This window comes from Sebastes umbrosus, chromosome 16, assembly GCF_015220745.1.
Source record: "Sebastes umbrosus isolate fSebUmb1 chromosome 16, fSebUmb1.pri, whole genome shotgun sequence".
Lineage (NCBI taxonomy): Eukaryota > Metazoa > Chordata > Actinopteri > Perciformes > Sebastidae > Sebastes > Sebastes umbrosus.
The window spans coordinates 23,862,960-23,879,188 of record NC_051284.1 but is presented as its reverse complement, the minus strand read 5'-3'; the positions used below and the strand labels follow the sequence as shown (position 1 = coordinate 23,879,188).

At 42.0% G+C, this 16,229-nt stretch overlaps 1 long non-coding RNA gene across 2 annotated transcripts in view; it reads right to left on the bottom strand.

Annotated features, from left to right (window-relative positions):
- LOC119504088 overlaps positions 1 to 2,947 on the bottom strand; it is a 46,369-nt gene extending 43,422 nt beyond the window's left edge. For both annotated transcript variants that reach the window (XR_005210511.1, XR_005210510.1), the window contains exon 1: positions 2,862 to 2,947. This is a non-coding gene — a long non-coding RNA (uncharacterized LOC119504088). The remainder of the gene's footprint in view (positions 1 to 2,861) is intronic.
- Positions 2,948 to 16,229: the final 13,282 nt, after the last annotated feature.

Genomic DNA, 16,229 nt, shown 5'->3' with positions numbered 1-16,229 from the left:
TTTAAAGTTACACGAGGTGTTTCTTAATCTTTTAGTCAGGTGTGAACGGTGCATAAGCGTGATGCTTGTCTCGGTCACGCTTTATTTTATAGGTCCCGTGATTTCTTGATGATTTCCTCTGACGTTTTGATGGAACAACTGCGTTTCTTTGTTATGAATTATAGGGGAAATAACACATAATGATCTGAGACAGTAATACAGTAGTTAAAGTGGCAGTAGGCAGAATATTTTTGGCATGATTGGGCAAAAATTCCATAATAACCTTTCTGCATTTTGTAATTCAAGTGTTCTGAGAGATAACTAGATATCTACACCCCCTCATGGCTCTGTTTTCAGGCTTTAGAAAATCTATCCCGTGACAGGAGACTTCGCCAATCACAGGTCATTTCATTGAGAGAGCGTTCCTATTGGCTGTGCTCCGGTCATATGACCAGAACTTGGCGTTCCTTCACCTGATTCACAAACGAGAAATAGGCATTAACGTAACATTATATTGATTCATATTTGATCAGCGCTGCCTAGTTTGACCGTTTGGTCGGAGTTTGCGAGTGATTGACAGCCAGCTCTCATAGACAGCAGCTGGACAGCAGACCTCAGACTACTGCTTGTTTTCCACCTGTAAGTGCCTCAAGCGCTGCAGAGAGGGTAAAACCAGTAGCATACAACAGTGACAGGTCTTTAAAACGGGATTAGCTTATTTTGTTTGAGGTTGAAAGTGATCCTTTGACAGTGTTCAGAAACCTAAAGGAAGAATAACTGTGTGCTTGAAATAGACTGAAGGGTGTTTAGTTAGTACACTGAGGCAACACTAAGCTCACTGATTCTCACTTCACATCCAAACATAATGATTGACAGCAGGAAGAATGGCTTCACCCTGCTGCACGCTTTCAGTCTTACATCACTGTTTAAAAATGTAACTGTACTACAGTTACGGTAGCTTTGCTCGCACACACAGTTGCACGCTATGTCATCATTTCGGTCATATAAAATCTAAATACGAGCCGCCATTTCCTCTCACATTTGGTCACTTTCAATATCACTGTGGGAACGTCTTTGTAACATTCTGTACTGGGCCGCGCCCGGGGAAACAGTATGGTTGCCTGGATACCAAACAGATGTCAGTATATGAAGTCACACGGCCGCCTACATATGAACTCTTTATTGTATTCAGATCAGTCACTCACACACACGCACACACACACCTTGGACCGGTTGTGTGATGGAGAGTGCCAAATGAAACCATCTGTTGCAGGCAAAATTAGACTCACAGGACTAACAGAGAAAACAGTTGTCACCACCTTTAGGAGGTGTTAGCCTCAGGAATGAAGAGTCAACAGAGTGCTGTTGGGGTGACGTGTTTGTGTAGGCCCACCCGGAAGTTAGCATCGCCACGGTTCCCCTCGACAAAAAGCCAACGGGATTTTTCCATCGGGTTAAGGATTATTGCAGAAAATAAACTCTGTGGTAAATAAACGTTTATGATACTTACACGTTTTGTTCAAGAAGATAATCTTCATAATATGAACCCCAATTTTTTTAAGCGTAAATGCAATTGCCAGAAGTCAAAAGCTAACATTAGGCTTAGGAATGCACCGATACCAATACCAGTATCGGGTCTGATACTGTGCTCATGTACTCGTACTCGCAAAACGGCTCCGATACAACGGCACCGATACCACTCGCCCGACCCCGCGGGGCCGGGATCCCACCTCAGCCGGCACGCACTGGCCCTCACTTTCATTGTGCCATGGGGTTTTGCTTGCAACCTCTGACTCGCGTGTGCGTTAGACTCCTTGGTCCGTGTTTCAAGACGGGTTGGGTGGGTTGCAGACAATCGCCACAGACCCCTGGCGCCTTTTACGTGGTCCGAGCCCCGCCCCGGAGGCACGACGCGGCTGGGGCGCACTAAGGACATTCCGCCCCGGTGACACTTTGGCCACGGCACCAGGAAGCAACTTTGCCCCGAGCCTTTCCAAGCTGACATAGAGCAGGTCGCGGCGCACTGCCTCGTATGCGAGACTCCGCAGCCTGCCGTGTGTCGCTCACACCCTCCAGCTGGCTGTTAACGAGGTTCTTTTGGCACAGAGAAGTACTCGTATCGGAACTCGGTATCGGCAAGTACTCAAATATAAGTACTTGTACTCGGTCTGAAAAAAGTGGTATCGGTGCATCCCTAATTAAGCTATAAACAAACTACACCACAGTTGCATGACTTCACATCCCCACCACTAACCACTAGTGTTCAGCATGATGACGTTTAGTAGTCTCATTTAGCCACTTGTTAGCAACCACCTTTTTTAAGACACGTAAAGGCTTAAAAATTCACGAGTGGGATATTTATTGATGTATTTAATGTCGTAGAACAAAATCTCTTCAGTTTGTGTTAATCACAGACCATATTTCAGGCATCTAACCCGTTCAAAGGACCCATTGACATTCAGACAAAGGAACCGGAAGTGTTAAAATGCTAACTCATTTCCGTGTTTTAGGACTCATTCCTGTAGCACTCTATTGAGCACACAAGGAGACATTGCTTCATTAGGGCCTAAAGCTAAAAAGGTTGAGAAACGCTGCACAAGAACGATTGTTTTAGCTTCTCAGGACGACCGATGAAAGACATTTTTTATAAAACTAGCTCAGCAAATAAAGTGATTGAGCATCGGAGGTGTCCAATATGGAAATAACTGCTCTTTATGTAATGTCTTTCATAACTGCTTTTCCAATAAAGGAATATCAATTCTTTGCTGTGTCTTTCTTTTCCTTCGGACCATTTCCTCTTTTACTGAGGGGAGCGAGACTTTGTCTCACATCATAAAACAATATTTCCATCATCTACAGTTATTCCCTAAATAGAAACTTACATACTGGGGCTGTGAACGTTCCACGGACTCAACCCATCCACCAGATGTCCGAAAGCTTCAGCGAAGTGACCGAAGCAGCCGTGCTGGAAGAGAGAGGGAGTGTAGAGGTCACTTGAGGATCTCTTTGTCACTTTCCTCCCTGGTAGGCCAGACTCACAAACATAAAGCAGCGACTTCACATGTCCAAATAGTGGTTTGATTTCAAGTTTGGCGTTGTTGCAAAAATATATAACGCACTCAAGGGTTCAATTTTCAGAGTTGAGATGCTTTCAGATTTTAAATATATCTCTCTATCCTCACATATTCATGACTAATATGCAATAATTCAAGTTTTTAGAGTTTGGGGGGATAAAAACATCCAGAGGTATTATTTATCCAGAGTTATGCTGCATTCATGGTCCTACGGGATGGATGGAAATGGGAAAGATTCACATGTCAACGACTTCATGAAGACAGTTGTACGATTACAGAGTTGGTTGTGTGATGATTAAAATACTGTGCATTGAAAAATATAACGCCATATCCATTAAATTTACTTAGATTGAACGACAGTCTTTGGCTGAATGTGAGGCGTCTAGCTTTGTTTTGTTTTCAGGCACTTGCGTATTATCGTAATGACAACTTGGATGTTGACGTGAAAGCTATTTACAAGTCAGAAACTCATAACTATGAACTCTATGAACTCATAATATGAAGTCCGATATGGCATGAATGCAGTCTTAAGGCCTTAAAGGCACGGTCACACAAGCGTGAATGCAGTCGAGGGAGTGACCATCGCCGTTGAAGCGACATTTGTCTGAAAGTTCACCAAAGTTGAACTGCATCTCGAATGCTAAGATGCAAATTTGTTTCGCCACCGGAAGCGACTGTTTTTTCACCCCTTCGCTCGCATAGAATGGAAGTGAACCAACGGGTGGTGAATGTTAATTTCCTGCATGTGTGACCGTGCTTTTACACAACGGCAGTATTTTTTTCATGTGATTATTTAGCATGTCAATATAACTGTTTTTACAAAGAACAAGAATATTAAGTGGCGAAAAAGCAAAATATGTTTTTTCCGAGCAAGGTAGATTTTTCGGAGCTTTCACACTGCGAATAAAGGCATCAACCAATCACGAGTAACGAGTTGCGTCTATACAGTTTCTTATGAAACAACAACACTGAGGCTACCTCATCCGAACCAGGACAGCAAACTTTATCTCTCCTTTCAATCTTCTGTTCTCCTTCTGTTCTTCCCTTTCACAATAAAAGCCCTAGACATATAATATTCCCAGGCGAGTATTTTGCATTTTCGTGTTGTTTATTCGTCAACAGTCTTTACACACAAAGGTCGATCTATTGATCAGATTTGACTGACAGTTGCTTGGCAACATGAGCAAACGACACACCAACTGTCATCAGATTTTGATTCAAATATTGCTGAATCCTGATTGGTGCATAGGCTACATGAGATCACCTTTTTTTCTGAATGAGTCCTACCACTTAAAGTGAGCTCACAATTGTCTCAACAGAAATAAGCAAAACTGATCTATATTTGGCAGAATATTGTGTTGATGTAGGATCCCATCTCTCATAGTAAGAAGCTGATAGAGAAAACAGTTTTTCCCTTTAAATAAACTGTGCAACCTTTGCTACAACACACACAACACTCAGTTCTTTGAGGTCAGGTGTCAGTCTGACGCTGTAAAGCAGCTGTACAGATCTCTCTGGACTCTGGATCTCACCCATGTTAGCTTAACTTCAGCCCCGGTCAGGTGGGTGTCAGACTGCCAGGGAATCACTGTTTTGTTTCCCATTCAGTTAACCGGGCAGAATGAATTAATGAGGCGCCTCCTGCTAATTAAACATTTCTGAACGCTTATTGGGGACTAGCTAATCATACGAAATTTACATTGCAGTTATGATTTTTCCAATAACCATTGCTCCGTCCAAAAACATCTGATGGGAGGTGCCCTCTTAATAACATAACTCACACATGTGCCGTCACAAGCCTGGCTCTTGCATAAGGACTCAGTGTGGCTTAACAGTACAGTTACATCAGATCCTGCGTATTAGTAAAAGGCGTCAGGGACTTCATGAGCATTGTCCTCCTCATCCCAAAGACAATGTCATCTGTGTCCACATCCTTCCACTGTCCCTGATGGTTTTGAACCTGCAGATGCTGTCACACCTCAAAAGACCTCCAGCACACTCCTCTTTTTTAACATACAACTTGTGTGAAGAGTCGGTGAGAAGCAGATGCGGGAGTTTAATCACAGAAGAGCCTCTCCCTGCTCCTGCTCATAACATCCTCCCTGTGGCTGTCCCTGAACGCAGCCAGATGGACCTGCATTTTAATATTTTAAATGTGAGGAGGATAACGTTGCAGAACCCCAGGACCTCCTTGCTACCCCGACGGCCTAAACTAAAACTCAAAATCTACCCCACATGAACAATCACTCTGCACAGGTGGGCCGTCTGCTGTTTCACATTGACGAGAGCAGCAGCGAAAACATGAAACCGTGGCAAGCTGCCACCGTCCGGGCGTGAAGCCAAGACCCTTCCCTCCCTGTTGTCTCCTACGCTCTGAATCCTCTGTATCCCTCTCTCCCACTGGTCCCTCGGGGCCTGTCCAGCCCACGATGAAGGGATTTTTATCATGCTTTTGGTAAAGCGAACTCTTTCTTTTTGCACAAACTCAAAGAGACCAGCAGCCTTTTTCAGGTAATCTCACACTTACGGTATCTGTGTCGGAGCTGTGATACTACATGGCAGGGGTAATTGGGGGGCCGGTGACAGTGGAGGATAAGCTTTGTTTTGGCTCACCCTCGGTTGAGGCAGCCAAAACATATCATAGATTAGTTAGCAAGGTATACAAAGGCGGCCCTTTGAGTGCAAATCCAAGAGCAACAGCAGAGCTTTCTGCCGTCTGTTGAGGTGGATCTGGTCAGGAAAAACTGAAGAGATAAAACTATAAAAACACAAGATTTAATTCCTTCTGATAGTCAAAGGATGCCTTTGAAGCTCTGGCTGAACTTTTGCTTCAATTAAATTAGGGGTGTAAGAAAATATCAATACACATGAGTATCGCGATATTATGTTGTGCGATACTGTATCGCATATTTAATTAACCCTCTTAAGGGCCCGGCCACTATTCGATATTTTAGAGGTTGTAGCTGGCTTAGTTTTAAAGCTAGAGTAATGATACTTGTATTTGAAACTAGAAAGAACTTAATGAACCCATTGGTACCAACGATGTCACACTAGCTTGTTGTGAAGGTGCTTAAATAACGCTCCAAATTTAGGCTAAATTTTGGCGAGGAAAAACTGGCATGGCCATTTTCAAAGGGGTCCCTTGACCTCTGACCTCAAGATATGTGAATGAAAATGGGTTCTATGGGTACCCACGAGTCTCCCCTTTACAGACATGCCCACTTTATGATAATCACATACAGTTTGGGGCAAAAACCACGCAGTTTTTTGCATGCAGTATAAATGTGTTATTTTTTTCTATTCTAAAATGGGGAATTTCTGGTGTGTTCTTTATACTATGCCAGTTTTGAAAAAAACAATATAATGCCTTGCTTGCAGTATCGCAATATATCGCAATATATCACCAGATTCTTGCCAATACACAGCCCTAAATTAAATCCTGTTACATGATGTCCTCTCTGCAGCATCTGAGGCAAATAGAAGCACTAAAGTCAGACGAGACTGTAAAAATGTGCTTTTGTATGGATGTCGGATCAGTTACATAATGCTCAGCCACACCCTTCAGACAGGTAGGAAGCAGCTGTTAAACCGATCACATGGAACGGCAGGCTCCTCATCATCACGTCTGTCCTAAGTCTTTTCCCTCTTTTGTCACCTTTTCCTGTTTTTCTGCTCTTTCCTGCAGGTTTCCACTGTGTTAATTCAGTATATATATACCGTACAGGAGGGGTTTCTGAGTGCCAGGGTCAGAGGTGAATGATGGAAAGAATAAAAGAGATTCATTTGGAAAAATGTAGTCTCGACATAGGTTGCCATGCCGTTTTTAAAAGGAAAGTTGGCAGTCCATTCATCTTTTAGTATTTTGTGTAACTCTGTGAGGCCATTTGGAAAGCTGAGAGGGTGCTAAAGCAGGAAAGAGACAGCACAGAAAGTTCTGGTGGGACTCTATCCCAAGGTTGTAGGTGGGTTGCGGCACTCACATCTGTAATCCTTAAATGAAATGTTCATTGAAAAGAGAAGTTGTTGAGCAACAGGGAGGAAATACGTCTGAGACAAGTAAAGTGTTTTTGCCACTTTTGGCTCTAATCATTGCCTGTAGGGTCAGGAATCCATTTACATATTAGGGCGCTTTCACAAGCCAAAGTCCGTTTGAAACATCCAACATCGGACTTCTGCAGAAGTCCAGGTCAGTCCTCTCCCACTCATGTTAACCTGTCGTTTACCTGTTTAGCAGGCAGCCCCTAATCCCCTGCGGTTCACTTCCTGTAATTGGGTCGGATTATGTTCTCACTGCAATCGAACCGCACTAGAGTTCGCTTGGAAACGGTCTGAGACCACCTCTCGCAAGCGTTCACGGACCGGTTGTTTTGGTCTGCACCAGAGTACGATTACTGCGTTCACAACTGGCCAAACAAACCGCACCAGAGTTTGATTAAAACAGACTAAATAGTGGCTTGTGAAAAAGCCTTTAGTAGACAGTTTTTATGAATCACAGCCCTTCAGTACCATCCCAAACCAGTGATTAATAATTATACAGTTGCTCTTTAAAAAAACAGCCAAGTGTCATGCTTCTAGTCTGGGGATGGATAACAATGAAAGCTTCCTGCAGCAGAGACACAAAGTTAGATAGGTAGCTACTGTAGCTGGTGAACATAGTGGAGCATTTAGCAGCTAAAGAGCCAGATATGTCCCACTGGAGTTGATGGAAAACAAAATAGAGCTGAAAGGATAGTGAATATTGGATTTATAATCGCCAAGTGGTCACAAGCATGACTCCAAGTTATAGTTAATGTTGCTTTGTGTCTGCTGGATATGTAACTATCAACTTTATATTGTGATAATATGTCAATGTTGTATTTACAGCTTGCTAAAGACTAAGCAGGATGAATTAAGCAGCCAAAACGTGAATCTGTGCACTGACTTCATATGAATATGATTGCAATAAACTGTTTGACCCATGATCCACAAAACAGCAGTGAGTGAGAAAGTAGTCCATTGAGTAATCCTGAAGTTTGCATGATTGAATGTCTGTGAATGCAGCAGCTGTCATGAGTAACTCCACCTAATTCTTATCTTTAATTGAGCTCAGACATAAAAACAATGACCTAATCACCGGGCCTGGAGCTTAGAAAACAGTTGCACAAGAAGGACAAAAGGGCAAACGTTTAGCTGCTAATGTGTTGAATTTCCCTCTGGTTCGCTTGGTAGCTTTAAAACATACTGTACTTTTTGATATTTTCAGTTTGTGTCCTCATGAATACAGTCTGTCTGTAATCCAACGCCACGCCCGCTGACGTCACAGCAGCTTCGCTCATTGTCAAGTATTCGGTAAACGGGCGAAGCCTCTCTGTGTACAATGGGCCCAGTGTGCAGGCTGCCAGACTGAGATGGAAAACAAGTGAGGAGGGGCGCTGAGCTAAAAGTGCTACAAGCAGTTTGTAGTCACTTGTGGAGGAGGACGAGCGATGACAGGAATGTCAATGAGAGGAGAAGATACGCAGACAAGAGGACAAGGGTTGACTCTCTTCTCAGGATGTTCTTATAGCTCAACATAAATCAGCATATCTTGTTTATCCTGATTGACAGCGCGTCACCTCGCAACACCAGCCCTCAAATGTTAGTCAAATGTTGCAAGCAAGCGGCGTGAAAAGTGAAGCCAATGCTGAAGTGCCTTAAACTTGCATTCTTTCTAATAGCCAGCAGGGGGCGACTCCTCTGGTTGCAAAAAGAAGTCTGATTGTATAGAAGTCTATGAGAAAATGAGCCTACTTCTCACTTGATTTATTACCTCAGTAATCATTGTAAACATGAGTTTATTGTCTCAATCGCTAGTTTCAAGTCTTCTTCAATACAGCATGATGTTAATTTAGTAAATTATGGTCCCATTTAGAGTCAAATAGACCATAAAGCAGGGTATGCTTTAGGGCGTGGCTACCTTGTGATTGACAGGTCGCTACCACGGCGTTGTCCGGTCTGGAAGTTTTCCCTGTTTTCTACTTACAACTTTAACCATTTCACAGTGTGTTTTCAGTTATGAAAGTTAATATTAACATTTTTAGTCACCTAAAAATGTCTTTTTCAGCGTTCGGTTGTACTTAGCTCCACCCTCTCGTGTCACTTCTGGTTGCAAAAAAACAAGATGCCAAACTTGAGGCTTCAAAAGGCAAGTAATAAGTAAGTCATATTTCAATAATAATAATAATATGAATTTACTAAAATGCTTATATAATGTAAATGACACATTGATATTATAAAATCAACAAGAAATATAAAATAATTGCTTCAATGCGCTACAAAAACAGTATATGGGAAACGCCCGCCCAGAGGATCAAAGCTTAGATACTGTTTCCACAAAAATGTCCAAAATGATTTTATCCTCTTTTGAATAAACTGAAAATTATAAACAATAGTTCTCAAATTTCAGTTCAGTTGCTATGCTTTAATTAAGAAGTTTTAAATCTGCGGTTTATGTCAGTCTCAGTACGGGACACCAGATGGATGATAAACCAGAGCAAATCTTAACAGGATCTCAATTCTGCACACTTCAGCCTGCAAAGAGTCCAGCTGTTGCTCTGATATCATTTCACAGACTTCTTCAGTGGTCACAGAGCGTTCCCACATAGTGAAAGCCCACCGCAGGGACACTCCAGAGCCTACTATCACTTGGGAAAACATTTTCTCTGCGTTCGCCTTTTATTTGCCCGGCGAGGGAAATCGAGGCCTGTTTGTGTTATGGGGGAGGCGGTTGTCAAGGAGACGCAGGTTTCTCAGACGAGCAGCATTCCAAATTATTTCGAACATCTCTCACTTTTTGTATGATTTGGAGAGCTTTACTTTACCGTTATAGTCAAGCGGAAATGACTCCATTATATTCTCAGTGGGGAGGAAGCGTAGGAAGGAGACATCAGACACAAACGTATCCTACTCCAGATGCAAACATGTCTGTAGATTCATACTTATTATAGGTATAACCTGTTATTAGAGCTTGATTATTCACTGGTCTGTGGTTGGACAGGCTTGGTTGTGTTGCCAAGAAATGTGGCTCAAAAATCCCCCCGCCACAAGAGCGTTTATTTGATTCGGTCCAAGAAGAAATTGATCCAGAAAAACCACAAGATTTTTATGGTTCCCTCCAACAGGAAAGAAAGCGGTTTTCCCTAAAAAATTACACTCTGCAATGTTTATAAAACTGTCTTTTAGAGGATGTGTGATGAGCGCGGCTGATCAGTTCCTCTGTAATTGTCATGTTATACACTTGTGTGTTTTATATGCTGTTTTACTGTGTGTTGTAGCTGGAAAGCAGCATGATAATTTCAAGACTGCCAAGCTTTGGGTTTCTCCACATGCTGAAGCGTTTGGGCCGTGGTAAAATAGTAAAATCAATTCAGTATATACGAGATGAAAAGTGTAAGGTATATAGATTAAACAATGTCTTTATCTGCTCTAACGTAAGCTAAAAATGTTAGTTTGTGGGGTCACAGGTTAGGTTAAAATTAGCTTATCCATTGTGTAGTATTTCCCCGATGTGTGGAAGCCAATTCCAGATGCTATCACAGCTAACGTTAGCAGCTCTGTTCTACTTTTTATTGGATTTGGGGTAGTAAATTACCCGAAATAGCATCACATTTGCCAAACACATCAATCAGACCTCACCCTAAAAGCCTTTTCTCTTCCAACGTTAAAAGTGAAAACAAAAAAACAAACGCTGGCTCTAGATAGGGCCATTCGCGTTTACACAACGTTGTGATTGTTACCGTCATGTGATGCAGAGAAGACGTATTGCTTGAGTTTACTTCAGTGTGAACAGTCTGCTGGTAATGGCATACTTAACTGTTAATTCAGTACGCAGTAGGCTATACAGTACATACAGATGGAGTATTGCCGGCTAGAAATGAGAGACCTGCTTTTGTCTACCTCTATCTGAAATCAAAGACCCATTGTTTAAAAAATTACTTCGAATTTCAAGTGGATAATCTGCCACTATCAGAACAATGTTTTTTTAATAAGCTGTTTTAATGTGAGATGTTTACATTTACAAGGCTGACTGGAAAACTTGGGCACCAATTCCTCCAGCGCAGCTGCTCAAATATAGAAAGCAGTGGTTCAAAAAGATAAAAAAAACAGCTCCCAGATGTAAATATGTATGATTATGTCATCGATGAAAAAGAGCACACATATGCACAGTCAAACTTTCCTGGACAATTAAAGACCCCGAAAACACACCCCGATGGATCCAATTTGTATGTTAGGCTATGTCAGAATCCATTTCCATCTACTCCCACTTCAAACACGTCTCAGTGTCTGGTTCTCTGTTCAACGCAACATCCAGATCCCTCGCTGAGATTCAGCTCACACGGGGGCCTCGCCGGGCTGCCAGAAGCGGACCACATCACACACGGCAATTACAAAATTTACAGCACCGAGTTGGGCTATCTTCATCCAGATGGAGCTGAATGGTTTTCTGGAGGTGAGTCTGCGTACTGTCACACCAGCGACTAAAAGCTTGAGCCTTGGCGACAACGTAAACACACTCTGGGACTCACAGACGGTAGAGTTCTTAATGCAAAACTATGATTTTCTCGTGTGTATGTTTCAAATTACTGCATTAACTCACACAATTCAAACCCTCCCCCGATTTACTGGTCTTTGCCACCATCTTTAATGGGCTGACGAGAACAACAACAATCGTAAACAGAAGACCACAAACGGTGGCCAGCCGCCATACTTGTGGAAATAAAATCTGGAAGCAGTAACGGCAAACAAAATACACAGTCAGAGTCAAGTTTCCATTAATTCATTGAAACTGTGTGTATTTCATTGGGATTGGGCTCACTGTTTATGGATTTGAAATGAGATGGGGCCATAGAAATATAATAGGAGTAGAAGGGTCACTGAACTGTTTGCTGTAGTAATTTGACTAGTATAAAAGAAAATGTTGTGAGTTGTTATGGTGACAACAGAACCATTTGGGCCGTAGAGTGTGTGGTTGAAGCTCGCCGGGAAGAGAACGGACGCAGCTCCCAGAGACCAGCCGGCTGGCTATTTAGCTAGGTAGCTTGTTCTCAGGCGGAGGGAACGTTTAGACCCGGCGCCAAAGCCTGGCGAAACCAGTCCAAGAGATAACCAGCCAGCTGTCCAATAGCTAGCTATCTTGCAAATTCCACCATGCTCCAATGCTTACAGAAAACGAGCCAAACAAAGTTGTCACTCATCTGGCGATAGCAATGTGCTTTCCTCCGCTGTGACAAGAGTGTTTGAATGAGGCATTAAGTTGTTCAATTTGACTCATTTACATTTTCTATGTGCGTCGTAACGTTACTACTCCACGGCCCGTTTAGACATTATTTCAAGTCGGCTTAGTTTATGCGGATGTCAGCCCGTTACAACGGTCGCTCTGGCAACGGTACACACTCTGACCATCCTGCTACATTGGTTGCGTCCCAAAATTCCTAACTAACATGCTATTTAGGACACTAAAACAGTATGTGAGATATTTTAGTATGTCTGAAACCTTAGTATGAAATCAATAGTACGCGAATTGCGTAGTATTTCCGGTGAAATATTACAGTATGAGACGCTGGACACTACGGCGGCATAAATGTCCCACAATACAACACGGTAGTGACGACAACGTTTACAACAGACGTTGACGGACAACTCTGTCACATCAATAACGGCTCAATTTAACTGTAAGATTTCACGTTTGCTATCCGTAATATATCTTTTAAATTATTCAAACTTTGATTCTCAAAAACTGTTGTTTTGGTCACATGAGGTTGCCACAGGTTACCATGGTTACACGTCTCTAATCAGCAAGGAGGCTCTCCGGAAGTGACGAGGTAAATTACTGCGCAGTGCGTCCGAAAAGATACATACTACTGTTATTACACGCAAAAGTTCGTTGAACGATAGTACACCTGTTGAGTATTGTAGTGCATAGTATGTGATTTTGGATGCAGCCATTGACTTGAATGGGAATGTCCGTTTTACTCCTATATTCTGTTTCTATGGATGGTGAACAGGGGACAAAGAAGCAACTTTTCTAAATAAAGTTCCCAGTTTTTTCTTATATAATGCAACCTTTACCTTGCATTTGGGCAGCTGCACACCTCCAACTCTGGCCAGCTCTCTATAGTATTATATTTCTCAGTAGTGGAACCAACTTTATGAGGTTTTATGGAAATACAGACAAAACAGACATGCACACTTGATGATTAATGGCTCTCTGACTGCGCTTTAACATTCACTGGCATTCGCAGATTCTGCCTGCAGGAAAGGCATTTAGTCATGAATATCATGAGATCTTTTTTTTCCCATTCACTCAATGCACTCTCCAGTTGCACAGAGGATACTGTACAGTGGTTATTTTCCAAATACCAGCATTCGGTCATTTTAAGCCCACTTATATTCTAAATATCGCATGTGGGAAAGTGTGAGGGAGCGGACAATAGGACTGTTACGTCAAACAAGAGAATTTAGACAATCTTGTAGATTTAAGCATTCCTTTAGGGTGATATCTGATTTAATTACCAATAATGGCTTTAATTATGGGTGTTACGGCACACGCAGCTGGTTCATTAAGTTGTGAATACATCCTTCACTCATTATCAGAGTCAAAACAAAACAATTAATGACCTCATGAGCTTATGGTTATAAGTACATCCATCCTGACCATGTCTCTGTGATATAAACTGTATTTCTGCAACATTATGAGCTTAATAAAGTAGAACATTGTTTTTATATCATCCTAGTAAACCATCTAAGTTATTGAACGACCATGAAGTCGGCTTGAGTCAAATTTATAGTCCGTCACTGGTCACTGTTCCTGCTGAATCCCTTTAACGTGACTTACGAGGAGAAGGAGAGCAAAAGCATGTCATTTTGCGCACATTGTGAATCATTAGTGCGGTGATTGATCTGATGTGGGATTTATGTGGCATTTACAGGATCAAAATGTACCTATCCAAAGCTTTTTCGGTCGATGATTGCTCACAGTGTTCGGGATTTAAGTGCAGTCTCAGCTGAGACCGAAACCAACCATGAAGCTTTTAAAAGAATCAAAAGAAAACCGCTGTGTGATGAAAATTGCCTGTTAGGAGCGGTGGGTGAGGCAGGCCGCTCGGATTGGTGGGTTTCTGCAGGAGCAATTTCCAGACCTGCCAACCTTGTGAAAGTGTGTGTGGTTATCCCTCCTTAAAGTGGAGTCAACCATCAATGAGGCAACTTTGATTCTCACTTATTTTCGCAGTAACCACCTGCCTTAGAAGAAGACTCAACTACTTGAAAGAACAGTTTGGCGAACACATTTACGTTCTTGCTGAGAGGCAGATGAGAAGATCGATATCAGATGTCTGTGCATTGCACTACTGTAACTATGGAAATGGAGCCAAGAGGTAAAACTTAGCTTAACATAAATACTGGAAGCAGTGACTTCCCATAAAACCACATCTTGTTTTTTTTAGCGTTCGGAACACTGAAGACATACGATGTTAATAATGAGCTTTAGAAAGAGCCAGGCTAGCTGTTTCCCCCTGCCTCCAGTCTTTATGCTAAGCTAAGCTAATTGCCTCATGGCTCCAGCTCCATAGTTAATGCACAAACACGAGAGTATGTGATATCTGGTTGGTTGATCGGTAGGGCTGGGCAATATATCAATATTATATTGATATCGTGATAGGAGACTTGATATCGTCTTAGATTTTGGATATCGTAATATAGTGATATGGCATAAGTGTTGTCTTTTCCTGGTTTTATAGGCTACATTACAATAAAGTGAAGCAAGTTTCTTAACTTACCAGACAGTCATTATATCCACATTACTGATGATTATTTATCAAAAATCTCATTGTGAAAATATTTTGTGAAAGCACCAATGGTCAACCCTACAATATCGTCGCAATATCGATATCGAGGTATTTGGTAATTGGTGATTTTCTCCATATTGCCCAGCCCTAATTCTCAGCAAGAATGCAAATAATTTGGCAAATAACTTTCCAACTATTATTACCGCCTCGCAGTTGTATACCTCCGCCAACCAGTCAAATTGCATTTCACATTCATGTCTGTCCAAAATGTCATCACTTCATAATTTTGTCCTGTTAGATATTTGTGTGAAATTGTCATAATTAGCATATGAATTCTTGATTTATGGTCAAAAATCTGTTTTGTGAGGTCCCAGTGACCTCGATCTTTCTGCCAAATTTGAAAAAAATGTGCTCAAGGTGTTCCAGAGATATCGCTTTCACAAGATTGGGACGGACGTGAGATCACAGTGACCTTTGACCATCAAAATCTAATCAGGTCATCCTTGAGTCCAAGTGGACGTTTGTGCCAAATGTGGAGAAATTCCCTAAAAAAATAATGCCTCCGGCCACGGCGGTCGCTGGCACGGAGGCCTTTTCTTTTAAAAGCAGAAATGAAATATAACTAAGAGCTTCCACCATTGGCAGAAGACAGTACCGACACACAGTGTTTACTCAAACTATAATAGCAACCATTAAAACAGAAGCTTGATGTCCTCTTGCAAATAGTACTCAAACGTTTTGGTCACCATGGCAAAAACTCAGAGTATTCTCCACAGAGTCTGGTCCTGAGGTCCGACCTAAAAGTACAATTTGGCATCCTTACAGATCTTAGACATAGAAGTGTTGCCAAGTGTTGCACAAGATGGATTTATGAGCCATCTTTTGTGCAAGTCAAAGTCTGGTGAAGCAGTCCAGCATGTGTCCAACTACTGTAAACTTTAAAAAAGGCCAAGAATTAGAAAAGAAAGCAAGCTTGTAGCTGCTCAGTGGGAAATGCTTTTAGACTTGTGATTGTTCTGACTCTGTGCCAAGTCTACAACGAGGTGATTGGAGACCCACTGAGTTCCTAAAAACTGACAAATGAGTCTAGCAACTGCAAATCCTATGTTTGCATTAGCGTGTCGTCCAGAAAAATATTAAAATCTGTCTGCTGACATTTTTCTTACCTAATAGGCTCAATGGTGCTGAAATAAAGCAGCGTGAGTTGGTATCACAGCCAGAGGTGGGCTCTAATGAGCATCTTAACACACTCAGAGTTTTAGAGGAACTAGAGGTAAAGTCATGAGAGACTGTCAACAGGTGATAAATTACAGGACCGTGGTCAAGATATATTTTATAGCTTTCAGTGAAAGGTGGCTTGATCTATTATGGG